At 41.4% G+C, this 26,296-nt stretch overlaps 1 protein-coding gene across 2 annotated transcripts in view; it reads right to left on the bottom strand.

The window, feature by feature from the left end:
• LOC109429598 (ankyrin repeat domain-containing protein 29-like) overlaps positions 1-26,296 on the bottom strand; it is a gene marked incomplete at its 3' end in the record, with an annotated part of 68,794 nt that overhangs the window by 656 nt on the left and 41,842 nt on the right.

Below are 26,296 nucleotides of genomic sequence, written 5' to 3'. Positions count from 1 at the left end.
CTGACCAAGTCATCCATTCACACAAAAACGTCAATGACGTAAATCACTTGGCAACTAACCGTTAACTCAATTGTACCACTTTACGAGCGTACGACAAAACGCAAGCCCTGCATTCCATCCCATCAAACCATCAGTTGCAATAATCTACACTGCATCATCAAGAAAGTCATCGCACAAAAAAAAACTAATGCAAAAAGCAAGAGTCTACTTAAGCTACCTTCGCACTAGCTCGCAATTACACAACCCAAGTCGATGATAATTTATCGTCCATTAATTACCAATAATAAAACGCTGAAGTGGGCACTACTGTGCTCGAGCACTCCCAACACATTCTGCACAGTGCAAGACGCCCAATTACGAGTCGCGGTGGGTCCTAGCTTGAACTCCGACCGGCGCGATCTTCACCTTTCTCCCATCATCGCTCGCATTGCATCGCGCAGCAAACCAACCGAACCGTTTAGCGATTTAACAGCTCGTCGGAGTTTGCAGCGAAATTGAAAAGACAGCGATCAATCCAACTACGTCAGCGATGATAACTTGTTTTGGCAACTGTACCTACCTGGCCTGGACTGGATGGATGAGGTTAGCTTTTCTCGTACATGTGCTGACCAAACTGAAAGGTCCGTCATGTGGAACCGATCATGACGGACCACCACTTGACTAATTATGGTGGGGAAGTCTGTCAGGTACTACAAGTGTGCAACGTTGTTGTTACAGTAGAGATCAGAAGTCGCCTGACAGTTCCCCCGGGTCTGTTACGATATAAATAAGACTGATATAAATTGCAAAAGCTTCATCAGTTTCCTGCATCTGCCCGGAGGCATAGTCTTTAAGGTTGGGGGCTGTCCATAAACCACGTGGTCATTTTTTTTGGGACTTTTCAAACCCCCCCACCCCCTCCCCCCCCCCCACCCCCAGGTGGTCATTAGTCCATACAAAAATTTTTATTTGTCCATACAAAATGGTCATTGGCCGAAACCCCCCCCCCCTCATGACCACGTGGTTTATGGACAGCCCCTTGGTTATGCAACGTAATTCAAAATAGCAATAAAAAAGTTGCTGTTACGAGTGTAGATGTCATTTTATGAATTGCAGAACAGTTTGGATAATCCTGAATATCTCGAAAGCTTCTTATAGTCTCTGTTAATATTCTATGAGCTCAAATAGGCCTAGAAGATCGCGTAGCATAACGCTATGCAACCAAAAAATTATCTCTAGTCGCTGTAGATCCTATAGTCTAAACTTCATAATAATTTGGATGACCTAGAACATCGCAACTAATATTCAAATATTCGCTAAGCATTCTGAAGATTTCTTGTATGGTAGAGTACATATCGTAGATTTGACTGATGTAAAGAATTACTATTACATCTGTAGACTTTATGTTGTAAACTCAAGGATAGTTTGGATGACCTAGCACAGCTGGAAAAATTGTCATTTTTGGGCACCATAACTATAGAAATACGTAAGCAAAACTGTATGGTAACGCTCGGAAAAAATCACCGATTTACGGTACGATAATACTATATGCTGAAGTAGGTCAAATTTGTATCAGTTTTCTATACGATAAAAGCAAAGCAGACTGTTCGACATGGACCGAACCCGTCACCCTCAGCATGATCTGACTGAATAGCACTTCGTCTATATGAGCCGTCAGTGTATTATAAATGCTTCGTTTTTATTTGGTAGTTTTAAGCGAATCTCAAGTGAAATGATAAAATTTTTTAAGGAAGTCTTGGTTAGTCACGCAGATTTTTTGTATAATTTCCGATAAGAATCCTTTAGAATTTCTTCAGTGAGATTAAGACTAAATTCTTTGCGGAGTTTTCTGGTCAAAATCGGCGAATATTGCCTAATTTCTCCATAAATGTTAGAGATAATCTATTGCAGATTATTTTTATTTTGTAAGAAATTTTTGAAAGAATTACTATATAAATGTTGTGAGAAAAAGCTGGTTATTATAACGGATTTAATATAAACTACATTGACAGAATCATTGGGAATATGGGCCTAAGCCAGTAGAACCGCTTTTCTCAAACTGTGGGTCGCAACCCACTAGCCCTATAAGAAATACACACGTCGGAAAAGTAGTGTGAGAAAAGCTGCTGTAGAAGATAGATGTAGAGAATTGTGTAGGATATACTGAAGAATTGGACTCCTTTTTCTGGGAACTTCTTCTTTTTCTGGGAACTTCTCAGAAAGAAATTTGAGTCCGAAATTCCAAAGAAAACGCCAAAGCCATTTTCAATAAAATTACCGAAAAGTTTTCAAAAGGAATTACCGAGAGAGTTTCTTAAGAAATTTCTAAACAGAATCTAAAATAAATTACCGAAAGAAAACTCAAAGAAATTTCTGGATCAAATCCTATATAAATTACCGTAGGAATTGCTCATGGCAAAAATATTACTATAAAAATTCCTTAAGAATTTGTCGAAAGAATTACCGAAGGAAATGCAGATGGTATTCCAAAGGGATTGCCTAGTTAAATTCTATGAAAATACTGAAGCAGTTTCCAGAAGATTACCTTAAGCAATTTTCGAAGGAATCACCAGAAGAGCTTCAAAAGGAATTGCCGAAGAAATCTTCAGAAGATTTCGCTAAGAAATTTTCGAAGGAAGTTTCTACAGTGATTGGCAAAGAAGTTTCTTAATGCATTGCTGATGAAATTCTCAAAAACAAATTGGCGAAGGAAATCAGAAATGAATTGTCGGTGTAACCTCTAACGGTATCGCTGAAGGATTTTTCAAATAAATTGCCGAAGACATTTTAGGGAAAATGTCTGAAGCAGTTTCCAATGCCATTGCCGATGGAATTGATGAAACACATCCCACATGAATTGAACAGAAAATTTACCTGAGAATTTACAAAAACAATAGTCGAAACAATTCCTGAAGAGATTTCGATCAAATTGTTGAAACGTTTCCTACATGATTTGAACAGAAACTTTACCTGATAAAATTTACCTGATAATTTCCCAAAAGAATAGTCAAAGAAATTCCTAAAGCAATTTCTGAAGGAACTTCCAAAATAATTACCAAAACGTTTTCCAATAGAATTGCTAAATCAATTGCCGAGATAGTTTCCAAAGAATTTGCAGAATAAATTTCCAATAATAGCCGTGTAACCGGTTAGAGTTCATGGTGGGTTAACCGATGTTTGGCGGCAATGTAGACGATCATAATGTAATGTCACATGATATCTCATATAAATGTGCACTAATTCTAGCATTCCCCTTATGCGAATGATTTCTCGCTGAATTTTACATGATTGTTTTTTTTTTCTGGGAGTATCAAATAGGGGTCCAGGGATCTCAACTGATTTCACGCCAATCCCAGGGGGTTTCAGGGGTGTTCCAGAGAGTTTGAAGGGGATTCAGATGATTTCAGAGGTATTGCAGGGGATTTCAAGGTATTTTCCTGGAGGTTCAAGGTGTTTTATTTGTGTTCTACGGGTGTTCCAGTTGATCTCAACAGCGTTCCATGGAGATTCATGGGGCGATATTTCAGGGGTTTCAGGGGATTTCAAGGTCGTTTCAAGTGATTTTAGAGGCGTCCCAGAGAGTTTCAAGTGAATAAAGAGGCGTTCTAGCTGATTTCAAGAGTTCCAGGAAGTCTAAAGGGGGTTTCAAGGGCGATCCAGGCAGTTTACAAAGGCGTTCTAGTAAGCTTCAAGAAGTTTCAATGGCGTTTCAGGGGATTTCAAGTCCGTCCCAGGTGGTTTCAGAGGCATTCCAGAAAGTTTCAAGAGATTTCACGGGCTTGAAGGGCGTTTCAGGGGGCTTCAAGGACGTTCCAGGGAGTTTCAAAGAGTTCCAAGAGCGTACCAGGGGTTTCCAGAGATTTTAAGGCCGTTTCAGGGATTTTCAGGGGCGTGCCAGAGAGTATCAAGGAGTTTCAGGGGCGTTTCAGGTGGATTCAGGAGCGTTCCAGGGGTGCTCCCGCGGATCTCATGGAGTTTCAACTGCGTTCCATGGGGTTTCATGGGCGCTCCTGGGAGTTGCAAGCAGTTTCAGGGGTGTTCCAGGGTCATTTCAGGGTTTTCGGGGGATTTCAAGGCCGATCCAGGTGATTTCAGAGTCATTCCAAATAGTTTCAAAGGATTCAGGGGACGTTTCTGCTGGTTTCACGGGCTTTCCTGGAAGTCTAAGCGGGTTTCAAGGGCATTCCAGTATGTTCCAATGAGTTTCAGTGGCATTTCAGGGATATTTCAGGGTTTGCAAGGGATTTCAATGCAAACCCAGGTGGTTTTAGAGGTGTTCCAGTAAGTTTCATGGGATTTCACGGGCGTTCCTCTGGCTTGAAGTGAGTTTCGAGGAGTTTCCTAAATTCAAGGGCGTTCCAGGGGTTTTCAGGGGCGTTCCAAAGAGTATCAAGAGGTTCCAGAGGATTTCAACGGATTTCAAGGCCGTTCCAGGCGGCTTCAGAAGTGTGCCAGAGCGTTTGTAAGGGTTTCATGGTGTTTCAAGACCATTACAGGCAGTTTCAGGGACGTTCCTGAGAGTTTCACTGAGTTTCAGAGGCGTTTCAGGAGTTTCAAAGAATTTTTAGGCCGTTGCTATGGCTGTTAAGGATTTTGGGACAAAATATCGAATACTAAAAGGTCGAAAAGGTACCAAAACGTCAAAAAGGATGAAACGACGAAAACGAGTAATCTGAGCAAATAGTGAGTTCTTTATAAATTTAAACGAAACCCATTCTTTCACTTTTCGACATTTTGCTATTCGACGTTTTGTCACCCATCCCCAAAAAGTTAAGGGGGTTCCAGGGGTGTTCTAGGGGTCGCCGATATTTTGAGGAGCACGCCAGCGTGTTTTGAGGGTATCCTGAAGGTTTGAATTTGTTCGGGGTGTTCCAAGGAGTTTTAAAAAAGATACTACAAACCATCTTCAGCCAGTGAGCACACACTGAGCTTAACTTACACTAAACAACGAGCAACATATACAACACCCACTTCGACGAAAAGTTTACTTCGAATGGAGTGGGAATCGAACCCATAGTCCGTGGAGCTCATGGATGTTCCAGAGGATTTCAGAGGTGGTCCAGGCTAAAATTTCCTTAAAACTCCACTGAATCCCACCCGAAATCACACGAAAATTTCAACGAAACCGCATCGGAAGCCTCCAAAAGCCTTGGAACGCATTAATAACTTCTTGGAAACCCCCGGGAACCTCTTTATAACTCTCCTGAAGCTGCCATGACATAAATATGAAAATAAAATTTTGACCAATTTGGAACCGACAATTTAAATTTTCGACTATCGTTCAACAATTAAGGCCCAGATTTTCGGTATAAATGTTCTCATTTCTCTTACAAGTTTGAATATAAGTGAAATTAAATTCAATAAGAAGTATAGAAAATAAATATTTTCCTGCTACTGCGGAGCTATACACGGAAAAAAACAAATGAAAACAAAAATTCCAGTACTAACTGTTCAACAATTTTGGCCTACTCAAAAAAACCTTTAGTTACTTCGCCAGGATTTCCGTTTTTCTATAAGAATTTCAGAAGTGTTTGAGAAAGTTTTCCATTATTTGGAATCGAGAATTTATACAACACAACTATTAAAAAAAAGTATTTTTGAGAAGACGAACTTTCGAGTGCTACTGTAAAGCGTTCAGCATAACCGAATGAATTACGATCGGCTATATTTTACACCTCGTCACACGGCGGCCGCGTGGTTACGGCGGCGGATAGCGAACTTGCTAATGCGAGGGTGGCCAAATTTTCGAATACCACCCGAGTCGCTGCCTCTGCTATCGCACCGTGCTTCTGCTTCCACCACATCGCGTCGTCGTCGTCGGTAGGTTCGCTCTCTACTCTACGGGCTCGGTGCATCCATCCACATAGCCAAAATGCAGTTAAGAGCCAGCCACCTTTCGAGTAAATGACGGACTACGAGCTCGGACGCGCTGCTCTGATGATTGGTGATGACTATAATGTAGCCTTGGCGGCACCATCCATTACCCTCCCTACGCCCCTACCGGTGCGGCAGCGGGGAAGGTAGACGTGACCAAACTGGATGGATTTGATGATCCAATTTTACATTATGCCAACTATTAACTTCAAACTGCATGTTTGAATTTAAGCTACTAAAGTTGGAGGAAGTCAAAAGCCGACGGACCAAACGACCGATGCAGCGATGGCTATGACGGCTGATGACGGGGTTCCTGCCTTGACGACGACGGTGTGTTCAGTTCAGTGCAGCGCGTGGTTTAGATCTGTTGATTTTAACTTCAGTCAGTGGCGTGGAAGGATGGTGGGGGAATATGGTGGTATAATGGACCAATAGGGTAGCGGTAGGGGTATTTGCATTTCGGAAAAATGCTAACGATGCGGTAGTCTGCCATCAGTCAGCCCGCTGCTGCTGCTATGTAACGTTCTAATTAGTATTGTGAGAGCTTCGGGAATGGATAAACGAGTGGGTTGAACGAGTTAATTTGAAAAGTTTGCTGATGTAGATAAATGGGTAGTTTGTTTGGTAGAGCGGCGTGGAGTTCGATGACATGGCAATGGATGGCGAAAGCGGCGGAACCAATATTGATAAGCATTAATGTTCCATTAATTGTGCTGGTACAAAAATTAGGATAAGTGGTTAATTTGTTAAAGCCAATTGACAGATTTCATTTTTGAATCAAATTCCAACCAACGCACATACAGAAAATGATAATGTCGCGCAATTCATAATCCGGGACAGTTTTGCTATAGCTGTGGAAGCTTTCTTGCAGCGGAGTCGGCATGGCTGCCAAAGGTGAGCTTGCCGTCGATTATCACTCCTAAGTGTTTGGCGGGCGCTTTGAGGAGATAATGCACTTCTTCGATCGATTTACCGTAGATCTCCAGCGTAATATCGTCAGCCTAGGCGACGATTGAGAACTTCAACTTCAACACTTCGTCGTACATGACCTTCCATAACACTAGATCCAGACTTCCAGACTAAGGACCGCTCCGGTCATAGCCGTCCATCTGTCGCTATTGAACGCAATTCTTATGTCGATAGTCACTAATGCACTGTAGCGAATCTCCATCCTCTTATGCTGGAGAACTATCTCGACAGTTTTAGCGTCTGCGGCCGACTTTTCATACCGGAAGTCGAGTTAGTTGCTCGAGGGACCATCTATACTTTCGGTGTACCTTAATAGTTGTATGTACATATGTTGAGGGTTATCCTTTCCTACCGTGTCGAGCAAAAAAGTTGCCTATCCCAAACATTTTGGCCATCCCCTGTAGTGTTTGTGGAATTTCGCTAAACGTAGCACACTATTTTGACACTTTAGTAGTAGGAATACCTGAAACCACTTAATATTTGATGTTAGAACTGGAATACACTTTAAAATTCGCTCTGGATTTTACCCAAATCAGGGTTAAATTTACTACACCAAAAATTAGTAGTTTTCCGCCAAATTCAGATAAAACAACATTTTTTTTTCAACTTCAATCGAATTTTCTCACTAATTCCATCACTCTTAGAGATAATATGTTTATACCTAAAGTTGCCACATGACTCGAACTTTTGCCCCACAATTCGAACTTTTGCCCCACTATGTGTAAAATATGATTTCCAAATATTTTTTGCAAAAAGTTATACATGCTAAAGCATCTTCAAAATATACCTAGTTACGCCCCGAAATAAAATATCGAATTCGATTTCCTTACAGTTCCATTCCATGCGTTGGAAGGACCATCGCTTGTTACAATTTTTTGATCAAAAACCAACATTTTGTCATAACTTTTCGAAATATTGATCAATTTTCATAATTTTTGGAGTGAAAGACTCTTTTTCAAAAAGGGTTCGAACAACCTTGACACCCGAAAGATATAATTTGAATTGTGCTAAAAAACTCCAAAAGAATCTCTTGCCCCACTCGAACTTTTACCCCACTTTACTCTACCACAAATTGCCCGGATATTCCTCCGGTGTAAGCTTCTGTCGGAAACAGTAGCTTACACCGGAAACAGGTCGGCGTTCGTAGAAGCCACTTTGACCAAGGCCAGCACAATCACCGAGTCTAGTTCTGATGACCAGGTTCAGCAAGAGGGCTCAACCACGAGTGATCAACCTTGTAACCGGGCATTTACCGGCCAAGATTCCCAATATAGCATTCACCACTCAGGCAAAATTCGGCGTCTTCGTCGTCCTATCGTTCTCCCAGATCCTGTGGACCTCGAAGCGGTCCTATAGACATCGGCCGGTCAGGTTGAAATAGGTCAAGTACATCACACTATACACCCATTCATACAAAACTGTGCTGGATAGGGAATATATGGTATAAATTTGACCCCCCTAGCTTTTTCATTACACTATCACATACCCGAGGTCCACTCCAGCTGACCTTGAGACCAGAAAAATGCTCCAGATCGTATTAGTCAGTAAAAGAGGTTGTTCGAGAACCCGGCCTTGCACGGCAAGCCGTTGCTTAGTCAAGTTTGTCGAGGTCTTTTGCCCTGGCAGCACGTGTGCTACTCTACCTACCAGTCGGGAAAATTTTCTCGACTCCCTGGACATAGTGTATCATTGTACTTGCCTCACAATAAACAAAATCATGCAATGGCAGGCAAAGAAAGCCCTTCAATTAATAACTGTGGAAATGCTCTTAGAACATTAAGTTGAAGAGAGGCTGGCCAAGTTCCAATGCGAACGTCGAGCCATAAAGAAGAAGATATTTCGCTAATGGCGGTGTGATTTCTTAAACACCTCGTCGTTGAAGTACGATGTCTTTCACCTACGAAGGCTTGACCTTGTCGCCTCTTGCGACACTCGTTGTTGTTGTTATTGTTGTTGATAATGTAGCTAACGAACAGTTGGTCACTGTGAGTGTAGGCATCGTCTGTTCTACAGTTGGAACTACAACTACGACCTTACAACCAGGACTACAAAATGTAACGTCGATGATAGAATCCGCTTCGTTCCGGATCTACAGCCCAGGTAGTGTAACAATCCGCTAATACCATCGGCCTTCGCTTTGTCAACTCTACCGTCATATAATCCAGCATCAACGTGAACTGTTCTGCTTACCACTGACTGATGAGGCACATAAAGCGCTGTCCATAAACTACTGTAACATGATGATTGGGTTGGGTAGTTTTCTCCGGAGACCGTCGTAATAAAGTTGGAAATTCTGAATTCACTTACTTTTATTAACACCACTGAATTGCACCGAAAGGCGACCGAACAGTTAGCGGTTCAAACCTACACTAGTCGTAAAGAATGATCGTTCTGTAAATTGAACACAATCCCGATCTACCAAGTGATCGTCACACTACGTAGACTTTTTTGGGTCATCTCAGAGCCCCACTCCCCACTCGTAGACTTTTGTCCATACAATGTTTTCGAAATTTGTATGGAGCGTAGACTTTGGCCAGACTCCCCCCTCCCCCCCTGAGAGTCTACGTAGTTTATGGACAGGCCCTAACAGCTACAAAAGAAAACCCCGGCGACAAAAAGGCCCTCGTGAGATGTTGACAGCAACTCCTGGACTGGGGGGGCTTCCTGTTCTCGAATTTCTAGGAATAGATCAAACATATGGAAGCTTTAGTGCAGCCTTGTTGATTTTGAACCTTCACCGAGCTACGGTCGCCATCATCACCAACCATCACTATGTTGACGATTACCTGGACAGCTTCCAGACGACCCAGGAAGCTATAGAAGTCATGAATGAGATGAAACTCGTTCATTCAAGAGGAGGATTCCAGCTTCATAATTCCATGTACAATTTCGGAGAAGTTCTTCAAGGTATTGGAGAAGGTTTGGGAGAACCAATGCATGAACTGGCCCCTTGGGGAGGGCTGAAAACACGGAATTGCATTTGGGGATCAAATCGATGCCCAGTGCGGACTGCTTCGCGTACACCGTCAACCTTCGTGAAGATCTTCAATGGATTCTCAACCACAACCTGTTTGACCCGCTAGGCCCAGTTTCTTTCATTCTCATTCAAGGAAAGGCGTTTGTTTATCCAAGGAAGTTGGGCCTCTGGAACAGGTTGGGATGAACCGATACACGAAAACAACATTCGACAATGGTGACTATGGCAATCCACCCATCGATCTGTTTCACACATTAGTCTTCCTAACGCGTAGGGAACAGCTCACTGTCGCATTGTACGGTTTGGGTCAAAATTACTCTTATGCACAAGGAGGGTTAAGGATTCACCACTACCTTTTCCAGCAATCGCAATCGATTAGAGAGAGGTTCATGTATTCGTTGACGATAACGAAACAAGATACTGCTGCGTCGTATACTTCCGACTAGTGAGTGAAAGTGGTGTTAAGGTGAAGATATGACGAAGCCACACATCGAATTTTCTAGAACACAAATCTGAAGAACCGAATCTCGGTTTGTGCTGAAAAGTTGATCCATTGGTCACTACTAGTAGTTCTGGTTGGATCCGAAAGCAAAGTGGCGCCCCTGGAGACTGTTTGTTGTACGGTGAGGTTCGCCAGCCGAAATCTACAACGACAACGAAACGTGCTTCCAGGGTGAAAATAATAATTCAGAGAAGCATCTTGAGCGAAACGAAGCTCTGGCGTCATCTTTTATAAATGCCAGAACAAAATAAATGGTCATGAAACCCTCGAAACAATCCTGGTGGAAGCCGAGTTCATCATTAACTCCAGGCCTTTCACCGACATCCCTCTTAAGTTTGGCAGATCAAGAACCAATGCTACAGCGAGGAACCTGCGGAGTAGCTGGAAACTGGCCCAATCGATTTGCGACGAGTTCTGGCGTAGGTGGGTAAAGGAGTACGCATCGGTCATTATTCGCCGGACCAAATGGTTTGCAGAAATGCGGGACCTGAAAGTTGGAGATCTGGTACTAGTTGTTGGTGGAACGGCGCGTCATCAGTGGGTTCGCGGACGTGTAGAAAAGGTTATCGCCGGGTCTCCAGGAGAGATGGACGAGTGCGTCAAGCACAAGTACGCATAGCATCAGGAGTTTTCCGAAGACCCGCGGTGAAGCTAGCTGTACTAGACATCGTAGAGAGCGATGAACCTGTCAAACATCATGGTGGCTCCATAGAGGAATCCTAGGATCTCATACAGGTTCAAGGGTAGGGGGGATGTTACGATGAGCCACCTCACCGTACAGATAGTTTGGTCGATGAGACAAACGATGATCAAACAATATAGCTTCTTCTGCTTCTGTATGGCTCTACGTTCCCACTGGAACATGGCCTGCCTCTCTCCAACTTAGTGTTCTTTTTTCGGCAGTTCCACAGTTAATAATTCCTTTGCCTGCCATTGCATGCATGTATTGTGAGCCATGCTGCCATGTGAGCCATACACCATGCCCAGGGAGTCGAAAAAATTGTCACGACCAGAACGGGATTCGAACCCGCCGTATTCGGATTGGCGATCCATAGCCTTATTCATAAGGCTAACTAAAGACTATTTTGTAAATTTGTAAGCCACTGATTGGATAACTTAAATACCCAGCCAACAAATTGATTCACATAACTCTGCTGAAACTGTCCTAAGTGAACTCTTATCCGTCCAAAACACATTGTATAAGATGCACAAAATATGCTCTATTCGCACAAATTTGGAGGCCATATACGTACATTTTGAGAAAATCACTTTGAGTTATACAACTTCAGGCGATTTCATTTGACATGTAATATAACTTCTTTTTATAACTTTGCATGGCAATATATACGATTTTATTTTCACATGTTCAAATATAAAAAAAAGAAGTTCACAAGTCTTGATTTATCGACCTGCAGACTATTAATCAGATACCCTTACCACTGTGTCAATCACTGACATTTATAGAACGTGAAATTTAAGCAAATATAAGTAATTAATAGGCTGGTCTAAATGTCCATAAGTACCATAAAGTGACAAAATTGTGTAATGAAAAATTGGTTGACATTACTCTGCCGCAACTCAGCTATGAGTTCGAAATGTATTGGTTAAAAAATACAGGTTTGCTCACCCCGTTTAAATTTTGGAGGCAGTATTCGTGCATATCGACAATATCATTTTGATAAATATAATTCTAGACGAATTCACTTTGCGTATTATATAATTTAGTTTGACCCTTTATATGATTTCTTTTTCACAAACAATGAAATAACAACAAGTTGTGTCAGTCTTTTGGTTGAAAGTGTAAATGTAAGCAAGTAAAGCAAATGCAAGCAATGTGCAAAGTAGATTTTAGTGGTTTCTGTGGTGTTTTAGTGATATTTTTAATTAAACTGATGTCTGGCTGTATAGCAGAAGCAGAATGCATGAACCATTCGGAGAAAGAGGGAAATATCTATCTAGAACAGCGCAGCTACTGACCGGCAATACGGCTGGGCTAGTATTTGCAGCTTGTCTTGCACAGAGCTGCAAGTTGAATATTCAGGTAGGTGAAAGTAATAAATCTCGCCTGCATCTGTAATTATTTGAAATAAGCGATGCACCTAGCGAAATATTTGCTAAAACACTTAATTTTCATCATCCACTGGATCTCGAAAGATCCGGTCAGCGTATAATTTAATTCTTACAAACATGACCCCATATGTAATCTTGCATTTAAGATTACAATGAAGTCGCAACAAGTGCGTTTGAAGTTGTTGAAGAATGTCAAATTGAAGTTGTATAAATGTTTACGCAAAGTTAAAATTACTAATGCTGCCAAATGAAATCGGATTAAATTGTGAGCTTCGTATACGATTTCACCTAATCTGTTATTGCACCTTTTATAATTCTGACTAAATCTGTTCATTAGTATAACTTTGGACTAACATCCTTATATAACTTCTGGTTTGCTGGGTATAATCTTTCTGGTCTGAAGAGTTCAATGTAGTCCTCAATCCCCCTTTTGCAATTGTAAAATGAATATTTCTATCAATTACTCTTCGTTTGGATGTACTCATATCTTCCATTTCGGTCCAATCCCGACTGTTCATCGGTTATCGCCCGTATCCCGTTAGCCTTTCAAACGGCTGAAAATCAAGAGATAAGTAATTAATCTTAATTTCCGCCAATCGGTTCATTTCACTTCCACGAACACTCGAGCGGCCAACCGAATCTGTCTGTACCTCGTCGTATATGTATGAAGGTACGTATGTTTCTAGATGGGAAAGGGTCCGGGTGTGAACTTAAAATTTTCCCGGACTCTCCTGGTCCTGTGGACGAGAAAGAAGCGTTTTCTGCAGCATCACAGTTATCTTAATCAACGGTTTCGTGTTATCTCCGATCCGAGCGAGCGGTTTGGTTTGTGTATCCACCACCCAACCGACTGTATTTATATTTGCCTGCCCGATTCAATGGGGAGCTTCTTGTTTTATATTTTGTGCTCGAAATTATCCACATCGCGTGGCACATGTTTGGCAAGGCTAGGCGGCGAAGCAGCCGAAGCGCTCTGTTTGGAGAAGATTTTCAATGATACCACCGTTTGTTGAGCGCTCGGAGCTTATGAAAAATCACACGATGATCGATGATAGGAAGAATCTCATTCCTCAGAAAATTTAATGCATTGGATTACCATATGATTGATGAGCTTGCCCGGTCTAGCAATGGGAAACACATTGATCTTCTTGATGAATATATTTTGTATATTCAGTTACACAATTACAAACATCAATGCTTTTAGGAACATGCAAACATATTGCCGTATACTTCTCGGTTTCTCACAGCTATCAAATTGTTGGACCTTTTACGACCCGAACTTCGCTCCATCATTGTTCTACATCGACGATAATAACGATGGTCGTGCAATAATCCACACAAAAACTGCTTTGACACTCCATTGCTCCAAAGTGTGACAGCTTAACGACACACGGTCCAAAAAGTTCCATCATGCAGTAGGTACGGCGACGACGCGACACGGTTTAGATAGAGCGGATGGAATGAGCAAACTTTTTCGAAGCGCGAAAATCCTCAAAGAAGAATTCATGTTTCGCAGTCGACCGTATATAGTAGGGAACACTAGCCCGGCACTAACGAATTTTCCGCTAGCCAGCCAACCAGTGCCACTAACACCTCATTGCCGATCAGCGGCGACGGCGGCGATGTGTGTTTGAGAGTGTTCATGAATTCCGCAATATATCTGCTACTAGAGAAATTTTCTGATTGCATCAGGGTGGGACGGAGGTCGTTGGCTGTAAAGGAAGCGAAAAATATTCTCCTCACTTCTCTACCGGAAGCCATATCTCTGTCTAGCTGGCCGATCGGGAAGCTGAGCTTTCATATTTCTGCTGGAAAGACAAAGTCTGACACCACAAGCGCAGTTAGAAGTTGAGTACTCGCGTAAACCTAGTGGCGGATTTCGTCTGCAGTAGACGAGTGAATGCATCATCAATTCATCCTTCTTTACTGCTGTGACCAACCAGCACTCTGCCTGAAAATTAAAGATCATCAGCATTTATACTCTAAGGATGCCTTTAATTCCATGATGATAGCAGTTGAATCCTAGTGTACGTGTGCAGTATATTTGCGTAATTTCAGTATATTATGCTAATTATTGTTAATGTAATATACTGAAGTACATTTTAAGACACAATATGATGAATCACAATATGTAAAATTTGAAGCTTGGTATGAATTGCTAATTAAACGCGCTTCCTCACTACTCCTATGCCTCTCTACAACTGTAAAACTATTGTGAGCCACCCAGACTATCATGATGATGAAGATCGTTCTCCCAAAAGCCGGCGATTGTTCGGAAAATTCACAATTTAGCTTCGCAAAATTCGCCACCGTCTGCGTTTGCGTCCGCTTTTCCAAGGAAGAAAAGACGTGAATTAGCGTGTGAACTGCAAACGATGATATACATTTTTGTTATTAAAAATTTATTATCGACCCACTTCGGCGGCGGAGACGGCAGACGGTTCGGCCAAAGTTTTATCTCCGCTCCGTCGACCGAGAATAAAGCTGTTATGGATCGGGGGGAGCTAGCCATCCATTTAGGTAAACAGTTTTGCCAAGCGCGGGCTCCTCCGCAGACAGACCACCCACCATAGGCATCGTCGTCATCCTTGAGTTGAGACGGGACCTCGCGCAGACTTGTCACCGTCATCGTCATCGGAAACTTCACGGAAGCAACAACGACGGTATATGTATGTTCGCTCGCCGAAAGTGGCAGAGTGAAGTATTTTCCCTTGTTTGCTGTGACATTTGAATGTTTATTTAATCAGTCGCTTGAAAATGTGACAACACAAGAATTTGTAACGCGCAACGACGGGATGGGGGATATGCTTGAGTCTCGAGCCTTGAGTGTCCAATATTTTTCATCGTTTTCAGGTTATTATTTCAGCGAATAGGAAAACCATCTTTTGGCATGTCTTTTCAGCATGCTTGAGAATAATTCACTTCTTCGTAGCTAAGAAAAATAAGGTTGAAGAGACCTTGAGTTGAAGAAACGACCACCAGGAAAATTGTTTACTTCACGATCTAGCTGCCACGTTATAGAGCGGTAGTTGTGACCAGTCAGGGTTGAATCAAACTTATTAGAAGCATTAAAAAAAACAATGTTCAAATGTGGCAAAATACACCTAAAACCATACGAAAAGTCGTAAGTGAAAAAAATCATGATTTTCGAATGTAAAAATCTATCATCTATCTTATATCTATATATCAACAATGTTCACATAATCCGCAAAGCAAACAAATTCACCGGATTTCTTCAAATTAATACACACCGCTGAACCTTCCCGGCTCGCAGGCCAATATGGAGAAGGGCTCTGTATGTGCACAGGCTCATGGTGGGGGAAATGCTATGTGGCAGAGGGTTCGTGTTGGTGCGTGGATGCCAGCTACCAGGTAGAGCCAGATGATGGATTGCGTATCGATCATACTGAAGATGATGCGGCACAGTTCGCTGTTTGCACAATGTGTAAGCGTGCTATGCGCTGTAAAGTTCGTAACTGCTTTTTCAACCCATTTCTTGTTCTAGCGATTGTTATGAACATACACGAGTTTTATGTGCAGAAAAGAAAGAGAAAGCAGATAGAAGCATTCAAAGATGAACTGGTACGGGCCAAGGATTGAATCCAACATCTTCTTCATAAGAAACAGAACGGAGGTCACTAAACAACCAATCCCTTCTAGTATGTTAATGATACTTCTTCTTCTTCTTCTTCTTCTTCTTCTTCTTCTTCTTCTTCTTCTTCTTCTTCTTCTTCTTCTTCTTCTTCGCTTCAACTTTGTGTTCTTTGAGCACTTCCACAGTTATTAATTGAAGGGCTTTCTTTGCCTGCCATTGCATGAATTTGTATATTGTAAGGCAAGTACAATGATACACTATGCCCAGGGAGTCGAGAAAATTTTCCCGACCGGAACGGGAATTGAACCCGCCGTCTCCAGGCTAACTGGAGACCTTCAGAACTTCTACTTCTCCCAAAAAAGTTTCTGGGTTTGTCTTGGAGTTTCTCGCCAGATTCCTCCCGTAGTACTTCTGTCAAAGGTTTTCAGAGAACGTGTCGGAATTCTCCTTATTGTTACACCCAAGATGGACCATTTTTGATTTTACATGGGTTTCGGGAGAATTCAGGGATGTTTCAGAGGGTCTCGCGGTGTCTTGATAGAGGTCCAGGGGGTCACAGTGCAGTGGTATGTTAGGGAGTCTCATGAAGATTGAAGGGATTATCGGGTGTCAGGAGGCTGCAGGAGCGTTTCAGGCGATCTCAGAAGACTCAGGGGAGTTTCAGAGGGTCTCAGGGGCTTTTCATGGGTTCTCATGAGGATTTAGAACATTGCAGAGAGGTTTCAGGGAAGTTTTAGGAGACCTGAGGGTTTCAGGGGTTCTGAAAAACGTTTTCTCGAGACCTAAGTTCTCTCATTTAAAGTACTGACTACATATATTTATGTACAAAATTTCCTCTTAATGTGCCATGTTTGGATGTTTTCACATTTTCCATTTATGCACCCTCATTCCATGGCACAATAAGTGGATTCAGTGTACACTGGAACCTCTTTTTATCCACATGGCTGGGGGTTAAAGTGGCCCACACTTATATGAAAAACAAAAATTTTGAAAAATGCCGAGTCTTACCTCCTGAATTAGTTGTTTTGAACTCCCAGAAGCTACGTTCAAAATTTGAGCAAAATAGATAAAGCCCAAGGGGGCGCTCAACAAGCTTGAAGTTTGTACGGGAAATCTTGGCCAAATGTATGCAGAAATCTTAAGTTTTAGAATTTTGCCGCTAGGTGGCGCTGAAAGCGTTCAATTTTCAAACCCTCTGGTATTTATGTAGGTGACTATATGCCAAATAACTTAATCGAAGACCGCAAAGTGATCCAACGTCTGTGAAAAAAGTTATACCCTAGGCAAAGTGAGGCAAAATATTGAGATTTTATTATTGATATTGCATATTCCTTTACATGTACTGGAAAAATATCAATAATGTTTCACCTCACTTTACCAAGGGTACAACTTTTTTCACAGACTTTGGATCACTTTGCGGTCTTCGACACAGTTGTTTGGTATATAGTCACCTACAAAAATACCTAAGGGTTTGAAAATTGAACGCTTACAGCGCCACCTAGCGGCAACATTCGAAAACTTAAGATTTCTGCATACATTAGGCCAAGATTTCCCATACAAACTTCAAGCTTGTTGAGCGCCCCTTTAGGCTTTATCGATTTTGCTCAAATTTTGATCGTTGCTTCTGGGAGTCAATAACAACTGATTCAGGAGGTAAGACTTGGCATTTTCATTTTTTTTTTTCATATAAGTGTGGGCCACCTTATTGAGGGTGCATAGATTAAAAATGTGCCTAAATTGAAAAGGCATAAAAAAGAGAAATTTGTAAATAAATTAGGTTTGGGCTTCAATGGAGAAATTTAATTTGCGAGAACAGGTCTTGCTCCTGGGCATTTGAAATGTGGCTAAGGGGGTTTCCAGAAAGTTCCCAGATAGCCCAAAAAAGGGGTTCCTAGGGGCTTGAGGTGCGTCAGGATTTGTTGGCGTTTTAATGGGAACTCAGGGGCATTCCAATAGTATTAAGGGGGTTTCAGGGACGATTCAAGGGGCTTTAAAGCAATTCAGGGGATCTCAGGAGCCTTTAAGGGACTTTACAAGGTGTTTGATGGACGTTTCAAAGGATTTCAGAGTTATTTCAAAGAGTTTCAGGGCGTTTCAGGAACATTTTAAGGGCGTTCCTAGAGATTTTCAGGGCGTTTCAAAGAATTTTCAGGTGCGTTTCAGGGGGTTTCTATAGGCTAATAAAGGCCATCAAAGGTGTGTCAGAGGCATTTCAAATTGATCATGAGAAGGGCGTTTTAATGGGATTACGAAGGTTTCAAGGGCGTTTCGAGGAATTTCAGGTCAGGTTCGTATCAGGGGGTTTCATGAACACCTTTAAATCAAAGGGCATTTCAGGGGTGTTCTAAAAGGCATTGTGATGGGGTCTCTGAACATCCTGAAACTTCCTTCAATGCCTCCAAGATCACCCTGAAACTCCCTTGGACCCCATATAACGCATTTGAGACGCTTCAAACCTCCGAAACTCCTTTTAATCCCGTCAAAAATGCTCTCTGAAACTTTCTGAAATGCCTCCGAATTTCCCCTTAAACCCCCTCGGACCCCATTTAACGCATCTGAGGCCCACCGAAATCCCCGAAAACGCTTCCGTAACGCCTAACATGCTCTGAGACTTTCTGAAATGCCTCCAAAACCCCCTTAAAACTCACTGGGACCTCACGCAAAGCACGTGTGGCCCTTGGAAACCCCCGAAAACGTACCTGTAACGCCTCCAAAACTAGTCGAAAACACTCTAAAACTCTCTGTAATGCTTTCGAAAACCTTCTCAGATCCACAAAAACACCCGGTATTCTGGTACCTCGCTCCCCTATAAACACCCCCTTGCCGTCGTTGCAATATTATTAAATTGTCTTATGCACCATAGTGATTCTGAGCAGCTTTCTCTCTTTTTATACAAGGCATAAAAAAGGTGCATAAATTAAAAGTGCATAGAAATAGCATGCATAAAAAAGGTATGTTTTCCAGGAAAACTCGTGGAAAATCCGGACAAGAACCCTTGAAGTTCTGATTAGGTCCTAAAAGGACATCCTTAACCCTTCAGGACGCGCGCTGTTGTAAAAAGTACAACACTATCAAAAAATCTCGCTTGTCATATAGAGCGCGAACGCGGTGCAGTTTCAGCTACTTGATGGCACACGTTCAGAAAGGTTAAAATCCTGGGAAAAAATTCGGAAGGGATCTTATGAAGAACGCTGGGGAAATTCTGGAAAAATCTCTGTGAGAAATCTCAGGACGATTACTGCAAGAAGTCTCGGAAACAACTACGAGAAAAAGCCTCTGAAGAAATCGCGGGAAGAACTCCTTATGAAATATTAACAATAGCTTGTAAAGATATTTTGATTATTTCTTGAAGAAAATGAAGGAGGAACTTGGGAAGAAATCTCGTGAAGGATCCTGTGAGCGATACCGCAAAAACCTATGCAGAAAACCCTGGAAAAACTCCTGAAAAATCAGGAAGGAATCTCATTAGAAATCCCAGGAATAACTTCTATAGAAAATCTGGGATAAATCTTTCGTAAGTTTGAAAAATCTGTGTGATATTTCAGAAATAACACTTGAAAAAACCCCGGGAAGAAAAATAGTTTAAGAGAAAGTCTAGGAGAAATCCTCCCTGTTAGAAAGTGAGCAAAATTCTGGCGGCCATTATCGCTAGTAAAATGCTGAATACCTATAAAATAAATAGGGTAAGTGTTCCAATTATGGTTATAGTACCAATCATTCGCCATAGTTGATTTTCACCCTTTAACGGCGTAAACCAGCAAGAAAAAAAAATTGTGAACAACAGATCACGTTCACAAAAGATGGTTGCACTCATTTAAATTCCACATTTTGCTCAAATTGTGGTAGAAATAAATCATTTTCCTTAAAATTTCGGCTTCCTTGCACCCTTTTTCGCCATAGTGTACCAGTTATGGCTAATCCCATAAGGAATGCATGCAAATAGTGCGAAAAGGAACCGAAGTTAAAAAATGTAACCATAATTGGTACAGGGTTCCTATCATTGGCACACGCTGTAATAAATACTAAAAGTAGTTTTGGCTCCGTTTCTATATTTTTGCTGTAAAGTGTGGAAACTTAGCTATTTTTTAACATATTGATGATATTCGTAGATCTTCTCGTTATTTTTGTACAAATAGTTTTCCTTAGATAGTGCCATAATTGGCACATCCACCCTACTACAAGATCCTGGTGAGAAACTTCATGCAAAATCAGTTAAAATTCAGGAATCCTGAAAAACTCTCACGGAGGAATCCCACAAAAAATGCTGAAATTTTGAGAAAATTCCTGATGGAATCTTAAAGAACCTCATAGAAAAATTTAATGTGGAATACTACGAAAAAAATCGACGTAGACTTTCGTGGAATCATATGCTTCTAGTTCATCACATTAAGATTCACATTCACGCGTGTAATAAACGCTCATGTACGAAAAAAAATCACAGTTCAAAATTGTTACATCGAGATCGCTGTAACAAAATGACCTCCATCGCTTTCAACACAATTCTCCATCGGATTGTAAAATTACAGTTTGTCTGCGGTATGGAGATTGCTTGCAATGTTGCGTTCAATCAAGATATTGCTTTCACAATTTAGAGCCGCCCACATTTTTGGGGGTCCCACAAAGACCTTTTTTGGCTATTACACATCAACTTAATGTTTCATATTGCTCAAATACTGTTTGAAAACAAAGATTTTTTTATGCCCATCGCAAAGGGTCCTCTGCATCCGCTCAGGCCCCGGGCCCCCACAATCCTTAATCCGGGCCTGCGTCTAAGCGTTTTGTAAGCCTTGGAGTGCGGGTTCAATTTCCGCTCCAGTCGGGGAAAACTTTTCGTCAAACGGAAAATTCTCCATTGAGCCAATGGGTGTTATGTGTGTTGTCCGTTGTCTCGTGTTAGTAATATTCAGTCTGTGCAGTCTCTGGCTGAAGACGGTGTAGTGTCTTTTTGAATCTGACAAAGAATATTTTGAATGTACATCTGCATAACTCGGAAAGGGTACCCAGCGAATGAGCATTAGGCCGAAATTCATGAAGTAAAACGAACAATAGCACGAATTGACAATTAGACCAAATGGTCATTGAACCGAAAGGTCATCAGGGCATTAATAGTCCAAAAATAAAAAAATGTTCAATTAGCAACAAGAGCTTTCAGGTAATTACTGTGGAAATGTTCATAGAACACCTAACCTTAGAAGCTTACTCTGTTCTAGCTGGTACATAAACCCAGGAAGAAGAAGAATTGGATCGCATTCGTAAAAAGCCGACCCTGACACCAGTCGCCATTCTGGTAATCATTCACATTCTTAATCATGCCTTTTCGGATTCATATCGCCATTTCATGGCGGCCCTGGAGAAACTCCTCAAGCCACTTGAATCGCACCACTCGATGATTTATGTATCAAATGGGACTTGGTGGGGCAATGTATCTACAGACACCGTGGACCACCCTGCCTAGCCTCTTCAGAAGCGTTGGTTGTGTGTAATTTTATTTTCTCAAAATATAAAATATCATCCGGCCTGCTGGCCGACGCAACTATGTTTCTCTCGCCAGCCAGTCGTACCACTAGAGACCGACATTAGGTATTATTATTATGGTGTACACACGGAACGACGAAAAACTGGAATGGAGCGGATAACGAAAGGGAAATGGGTCTACGCCTTGCGGAAATAGAGTGGTTTAAGTTGTCTGGATAGATTTATACAATGTGTTACTTTGCCTCTCTCCCTACCTAGCAAGCAATGTCCGGCAACCAGCAGCGGGTGCCAGCCTCATCTTCTGGTGGGACAGGGTCAATTTTTCGACCAACCGAGTGGTTAAACGCGTGAACTAGCCCCCTCGCACTGTTGGCAGTTTCCGGAAGGCATTCAGTTTGGTGCATTTCGATTTTCCGGCGTAGTGCGAGATTAATTTTAAATGAATATGTCTTTAGTCAAGCTGTGATGCATTACCAGGCCGTAAAACGGAAGTGGCTGGCGATGATGACATGCATGCTTTCCCAATTGTATTAAATATTGGTTGCAGAACCTCCGGCGTTATCAATTGTCATACTAAAAATTAGTTTGATGCCTATTTTAGGGCGAACTTATCTGAAAATTGTTTTCGCATTTTGTTTTTCTTCCGACATTCGCACTACGTGACCAGCCCACTGAAGTCTGTCGTATTTTATACGATTCGTCACAATACTTCTTTACACATGTGATACAACTAGTGATTCATATTTCTGAGCGACAGTTTATTTTCTAGTTTCCCACCAAAATTTCGTTGCAGCACTTTACGAAGTCAGAGTCTAAAACATCACAAATCAGCTGCTATGACCAACATTACTGGATTCCGCTTCAGTGTATTGCAACGTTATATCCAATCGCCTATACAAACATTTTTACCATAAAATATAGCATCAAAAATTCACAATATAAATTATGATAATGAAACCAAAAATATTGCCGTAAACGGAATGCCATTGATCGCATCAAACATAACTAACTAGTCGCACAAACAACAATGCACCCATAAAACTCGCAATAAAAAGCCTGACGAGTTAAGTTAATTTATCCATCATCAAAGCGCAAAAACAAAACAAGACCGCCAGCCAATAGCGCCTCGTTAGTTCATCAAGCGGAAAATCAGGCGCCAATGAGGGAAGAAACCACACAACAGCATTCAGCAACAACAACTAAAAAAACTTGTCAATTTTTACACATTGCCAGATGAAAGGTATTAATTTAACAGCCCGTCGCGTCGTGTGTTCGTGTGTTCTGATGCCGAGCCGAGCACCGGCAATTTGTCCATGCCCAACTCATGTCTTGACTGACTTTATATTTTTTTTTCTCCGTTCTTCAAACACCGAAATGTCCAATCCGCTTGAGAATGGTCGTTTCCGACGATTTTTAATGATGGGTGTTGCTGGCGCGATGTGCACTTCTGGTTAAATGTGAATACCTATAGAGTGTCGAAATGGGAAAGATTTGCTTCTCTGAGCATCCGTGCTCAGCGTACCGATGACCACCGTCTTCAGGTATGAATATTATTTAATTTTGGAGTTACCATCCAACGGGTGATTCGGGAATGTTGAGTGCAACAGCAGCAGGTGTGAAATGTTTTACTTATTTGTGTGTTCTTTTTTGGGGAAAGAAGTTTTGTTAACTACACTAACAATTCGACGATAAAACAATTGAGCTTAGTCGAAACAGAAATGTCTGCGATACCGAGGTTTACATATCAGCCTGAAGGTCATCCCATTGTAATGTTTATTCAGCCAAAAATCTACTTAAAATTCCATACTACTAAAACTGTTCCAAGTTCTATGGATTTTTTTTAGATTTCCTATCTACACAGGACAGTTGCAGACAGGAAGGTGTAATCCTACACACTTATTTTAGAGTCACTTGTTCGGCTGTTCTATTTTCGGTAAAAGTTCGGATTACCGAAGTTCAGCACAGTTTTACCGAAGTTCAGCTAGTTTTTACCGAACGTTCGGTAAACATTACTGATGGTTCAGTAGAGTTTACCGAACGTTCGGTAATTTTTTGACGAACTTCGGTAATATGGTGCTGAACATTCGGTAATCTGAACTTTTACCGAAAATAGAACAGCTGAATACGGTACTTTATTTTAAGTGTGTAAATAACAATTTAGACTCTATTTGCTTTTATTTACTTTTTCACATGGTTTGTCATACTTCCAGACTTATTTTTTAACGTAACAAAACTTGATTCTTGTTCTTCAAATAGTTTTCAAATTCTGTGTCTCCCATAACTAATGCTAATCGATAGCCGACATATGTCTTTACATTGTTGACATTTTTTTTGAATTCACCATAGCAATTATCAACCATTTTTTCACCACCTACCCCATCACCATAAACAGTCATGCAATGTTTCAATCAGTAGCTAAAAACAGAGAAACAAAATGCCATCGATTAACATCCTGTGCCATTCGGTGCTATTGCTGTACAAAGCCACTGCGTAGAAACCACGAGCGTTTACCTCCATTAGTTAATTTACCAACGCAACGCGGCAGCACAGCACAAGTTTATGTGGAATTTTAAAAATCTACCAAACTACACAATCATTCACGCGATTGCGCGTCGATCGATTGTTGGTCGTTGATCTTCTAATGAAACCATAACTTAGCGGTGCGTTGAAATGATTGCATCTGTTGAATGACCGTTAAAGTTTTGCAACAAATTGTAACATTGTGTGAACAGAAGCTTTCAGTGGTGCAATCACTACACAGCCGTTTACAATAGTTGGAATGCATATAGCCAAAGCGGTAATAGCGCAAATATTTAGGAAAATTCTGTTAAGGTTATCTGAGATCGATTCTCGGTCGGCCCAAGAGTTTCACGTAATGGTAAACCCGCTTGCTACAGGCTATGGAATAGCTAGGAGAGCATTCCTTGATGCATTTCAGAAGATATCATGAAAATACATCCGGTATAAATAGTAGAATCGTATCTAATAAAATTTTGAAGGTAAAATCCGAGAAAAAAAAACTTTGACGAAACACACGAACAAATGTTGTGAATCCGGCTTAATAACTTCCCATAAACTCATTCGTTTTAGGTGACAGACGACAGAAGATCATCTGGAAAACACTTCGTAGGAAGCACTTAAAATGGTTAATGTTCTGAAGTGCTAAAATTCCAAATGATTATCATTCTTGTGAATGTCACAGATTACCCCTTCCTTCTACGTCTCCGGTAGGTGTTCTGTTTTCCATAGCAACCGGTGCAGACAGGTGGCCAAATTTTCTGTGCTCATCTTGATAAGTTCACTTTCCAACCTTCCCAACTGGTTTGCTAGTTTTAAGCTGGTGAATGGCATCCTTGAATTCCCTCAGCGGAAGAGTTGGCTCATTTCCGTCCTTTACCGCACTGACGTAGTCGTTTGCTCCGTTGCCCTAACCTCCCAGTCCTACGTTCTCCTCGTCATTCAAATGCACATTGAAGTGCGATTCCCACCTTTCAATCACTTCACTTACGTCCGTCAGGAGGCTCCCGCCCTTATCCTTGCACATTTCAGCTCGCCGTATGAAGTCTTTGCGGCACTCGTTGAACTTCTGGTAGAATGACCTGACCATGTTTCTTGAGAACGGCACACTAGTTTCATTTTCTCACATTGTGATTCTTCCTGGTGGTGTTTTTCCTTCCGAAAGACGCTGTTTCCGCTTCTCTTTATAACGTTCTGCTGGGTTCCATGCTGCAGCATTACCGTCCGCTCTGCGTTCTTCTCATCCAAAATGGCTTTTTACTCCTTGTAGAAACATTCGTCTCGTCGACTCTTTCCACGTATCCGATGGCGCTCTCTGCTACATCGTTGACTACCGATGTTATAACCACGATAAGTTCTGTATTTATAATAATAATTCCAGAGATTTTCACGATAATTCCGGAGAAGTAACTGCCTTTATTAGTTTCTCGAAATACTTTTTTGTTCCGTGCACAAAGTAGCTGTTGTGGTGATTTCCAGTGACTGGCAACACTGAATAAATTTAAATTAATATTATGATTGCTTTATTATACAGATTTTTAGCCCTAGGTTGGTTCATCTCTAAATGAATTTAAATGTGGATGTAGAGAGTGGATCACATAGATTAGTTGAGGCGAAAGTGTTGTCGGGAATGGTTGCAGAATACTAAAGTTTATTTTTTTTAAGATTGATATAATGTGAATTCTCAATCAATATAATTAATTTGCAACATTGAAGCTGACCAAACTAAAGGCTGCTTTCAATACAAGTATTGAACCATTCCGGAGATGACCCGCCATTTGCATATATGCTGAAGAAGGCGTTGTTATATCACAAGGCGAAGAAAGTTGAGGCGAAAACTGGACCTGTAGTGGACCATTTGAGATGCAGGAGAAGGGGACATAGGTACCGAATTCCAGAAAAAAAACACAAACCCCAAGCATCCACAAGAAGTTCCACGCATGAACTTTGTCGTTCAAAAAGTTTATCACACAGACAGTTTCATGTTCAGAAAAAGCTCAAATGCGAACCTGTTTGGGCTCTAATAAAAGAAATCAGCACTTTGACTAAAATCCCTCACGCATACATTGAGCTGTGGTAAGGTGCCGGCTTGATTCCAATGAGGAGAACCCGAGTTCTAGTCCTCTAGTAAGTAAAATACATAAAAATGTAATTCAAGAAATTGATCAATTAGGTTTCCATAGGTAAAGCTATGTTCACTTAGAATCCGGAATCATGTCACATTTTCTAGTGGCGCTCTCAATGAACATAATCACCATTCTTTTGCAGCACTCTGATCATACACTAATCCTCTTTAAATGGTGAAAATTTCATCGATTTGCTTGCAACGAGTGAAAAG

Source organism: Aedes albopictus, chromosome 2 (genome assembly GCF_035046485.1).
Source record: "Aedes albopictus strain Foshan chromosome 2, AalbF5, whole genome shotgun sequence".
In the NCBI taxonomy this organism is placed as follows: domain Eukaryota; kingdom Metazoa; phylum Arthropoda; class Insecta; order Diptera; family Culicidae; genus Aedes; species Aedes albopictus.
The sequence above is the reverse complement of the archived record's forward strand: the minus strand, read 5'-3'. Positions and strand labels throughout refer to the sequence as shown.